Source organism: Astatotilapia calliptera, chromosome 3 (genome assembly GCF_964374335.1).
Source record: "Astatotilapia calliptera chromosome 3, fAstCal68.1, whole genome shotgun sequence".
Lineage (NCBI taxonomy): Eukaryota > Metazoa > Chordata > Actinopteri > Cichliformes > Cichlidae > Astatotilapia > Astatotilapia calliptera.
Genome location: NC_137424.1, coordinates 48050255 through 48053993, shown reverse-complemented (window position 1 = coordinate 48053993; position 3739 = coordinate 48050255).

Genomic DNA, 3739 nt, shown 5'->3' with positions numbered 1-3739 from the left:
GTGTTCGTAAAGACTGCTGTCAAAAGCAGGTTGTATGTGACACTAACACAGAGATCTTGTTTGCCAAAGGTCAGGATTTGAATATTGAAATATTCCAGCAGAATGATCCAGTGTGTATATCAGATATGAAACAGGGATTTTATGTAATCATGTGGAAAACAGAAATATAACACTCACTGTTGAATATCGAACGAGCAAGAGCAGGAAGAGGAAAGAAAATGTATAACTACACATAAATCTTTCCCATTTATAGTTCAATGCTCCAGGTTAAATTCAATGTTCAGTGACACTGTTAGAGTTTTCTGTTAAATGATGAGACACGACGACACAAAGGAGGTAAGAACAGTAAATACTAAACTCAAAACTGAAAACGAAACACATAAAACTAAGTGTCTCTTACAGCACAGAAATGGCAGATTCAAAAATACAATATAGGACTGGTTCCCTATGAAATGCAGAGACGTCAAGGACATAAAATAAAATGATTGGCATTAAAAGAAGATCAAAACCCATGAAAATGTACACGTACATTCAATTCCATAAATTCAATTTTATTTATACATCTTATATTTTACTATGTACAAAGTATTTTTATAAAGAAATCTAAATTATGGAGACATAATTCAATACTCAGATATGATGTAATCTGCCTGTCGCCTCGACTCTAGCCTGCACACCCAAGTAGGAAGTGCAAGTGAGAAATAAGTGGAAACAAGTGGGAGAAAATGTGTGTATGGATAGATAATTTTTCTATTTTTTTATAAAATTGTTTCAATAAGTTTTATTTATTTTTTTCAAATGTCAGTTTTTATTTTTATTTTAGTTTTTTTTTTTTTTTCAATTCCAGGTTTTGATTATAGTTTTAGTTCAGTACAATAACCCTGACCATATCAGCCTCACAGTTAAACATGTTTCAGCACAGTCCCAAAAAGTCCTGTTCGATTTTCAGTCAGCTCCAACAATCTGACTGCTCTCTCCTGACCTCTCTCACAGCAGCAAATGTGCATGAAGCATAGAGAATAAACTGTCTGTTGGCTTCTACATCAGCATTCATTAGACTTCCATTGTTTCCTTCTAAACCTTTAAAGACGCTGTGGTGGTCTGTAGTAGATATCTGTAAAATAACATTAGTGTTGTGTGTTATGTGTATTTGCTGTAGATAAAGTGTAAGAGTCAAATCTGTAGTCGCATTAGAAATGTAATACACGTTTACTCTGCTGTATACTTTACCTGTATAGCCACTAGATGGCACTGTTTGACTGTCATAGTCAATGTGAACACTGGAAACAGAACTTGAGAAGGAACATTTTCCCAATTCAAATTATTGTTGCTTGATCATGAATGATTGTGCTCTCTTTATTGTTTTATTGTCGTGACATCATCAGTGTGTAGCATCCACTTGTTGTGTTTAATGGAAATTAATTATTCAATGGATAGGCGTAACGGTAAGGCTTTTAGTAGTCATAGCCACATTAAGCTTTCTGAAACATGTATAGAAAAACAGTTCATTACTTGTCAAAACAGTCCTCTTTGGTGACCTCTGATGGCCCATAATATAAAGAGCAGCTTGAATATACAACTTAGATTGATATCAGGCTGATATGGTGCTTTGAACGTGTATTTTTTATTTATTTTTGGAGGGGGAGGGGGTTGTGTTATGTCTATTTTCATAATAAATCCTTTAGATGAATAAACCACCCTTGTTGAAACATGTGCCATTGTGTGTTCTCTACTATATTAACAATGTTGAACATGGACTTATAATAGTTTGGGAGATTGCTTGTGCCATGAAGCCCCTTCCTTCACGTGATTATGTAATTAACCAGTGGACAGGTATGTTTATATATAATAAAATAACTTCTATAATTATACACATATATGTATTGTTTATTTCTTATGTAGATTTCAGACCAGGGAGCAAAATTGCTGATGAAATGGTTTTATTCGGGAATAGGCAGAGCCTATTAGATGTCTCTAATTATCTTACACACAATTAGCTCGCTCCCTCTCGCACAAAATCACAAAAACACAGCACAAATCCCACCAATGATTCAATTTGTTATAAACCAATGGATCAGGTACTAAAGCAGTAGAGTGCTGAATAAAGCGTCGGACGTCGCTGATCACGTGACTCTGCTCAGACGACCCAAGCCCCTGCAAAGTGTTTCTGAAGCAGTGTGCTGATTGTTTATTTTTTTTCCACACATGAGCCGACAGACCATCACTACCTTTTACTTTATGAGTCATTTTTGGATTTTAAAATTCAGTCCAATGAAATAGAACGATTTTGTAAGACGTATATATATATAAGTGTATGTGTGTTTGTGTGACTGACAGCACAGGACACACTCATCTCTGAGTGTCTGAATTTTAAGGTGTATGATATAGTAAAAATGCGATTGTAAACTAGTATTAAATGAAGACATAAAATGAAAAAACCTTTGCCTTAATTAAAAGTGGGCAAATGGTTGTCACAGGGGCAGAAGGCCGGTACCAAAACTGAACCCAAATGCAGAAACCCAGAGCAGAGGTGGCGAGAAAGTTTTAACAATGTGTTTTATTGTACTAGCACAAGTCAATATTTGTCTGTAACTGAACACAACAAAGCTCAGAATGCAACAGAGGCTTGGCGTAGCATATTAACGTGGTCGTGGGGGCTGAGTGGGGAAAATTGGGCTTGGAAGAGTAACTGGAGCGTGGCTGGTTACGTTCTGTGATCACACTGAGGAGAGAGTTGAGCAGTGTTTGAATAGTGACAAAAAATGAGCCCTAGAGAAGGTGATCACAGATGTATTTGAAGCTTACTCGCAGGCGGAGTGAAAGATGCTTGGAGGGAGAGGCGGCGTGAGTCCAGGTGAGTTAGACAGTGTGAGTTGGCTGACTTGATTTCCGTAGGGAGTGTGATGGAAGAAGGGCAGGCAGGTGAGGCATGGAGAGATTTTCAGAGGAAAGGTAGATTACTCAAGGTCCAAGACATGAGCTTAATTTGGAGGTAAAAGTGGGACTTGGCAAACAGAACATTGAACATTAAAGCTGGCTACAAAAATAAAGTAGTTGACAAACTGGCCGAGGAGGAACGTCAGCATAGGCCTTAAATCTCTCCAGCCTGGTTACCTCAAATCACCTCCAGGCAAGTGGAGCTATTGAAGATCTGACGGCCCTGCCCAGGGGCGGATACCAAGGCGACTGAGGAAGCTGGTGAAATTTTTCAGCTACTCACCAGGATCAAGACAATGGTTGGAGATGGAGAGGATCATAGGGCCTGGCTAGATAACATGGATTTTATGTAAACACAGAGATTGAATATCTAAAGATGAGTGGGCACTTGACAGAGGAGAAATGAGCAATTCATGTCTGGGATGTGAGGAGCCTTCTTACTCGTTCTTTGTCCTGCTCTACCCAAAGGTCTTCTGTAAATAAGTAAAATTCACTTTGTCATCAATAGTTTTCAGATAAACTGTGCAGTCTCACATTATTACACCTCATTCAGCACTCACAGTTAATACAAAACCACAGATTTATTTTGCTTTCCTGATCATTCCTCTGCACCCTGGTTATCATCAGAGCAGACTTTTTTCTGTCTAGCAGGTATTTAACATTTTACTTATTTTATACGCTGACTCACACAATTATTCAACAAATTACAGAAAACATTTATATTTATATACATTTATAAATGCACTATTTCATGCTGAAAGGCCTTAATAGTCATCAGTCACTCCTTGCAGCCACCTGCAGG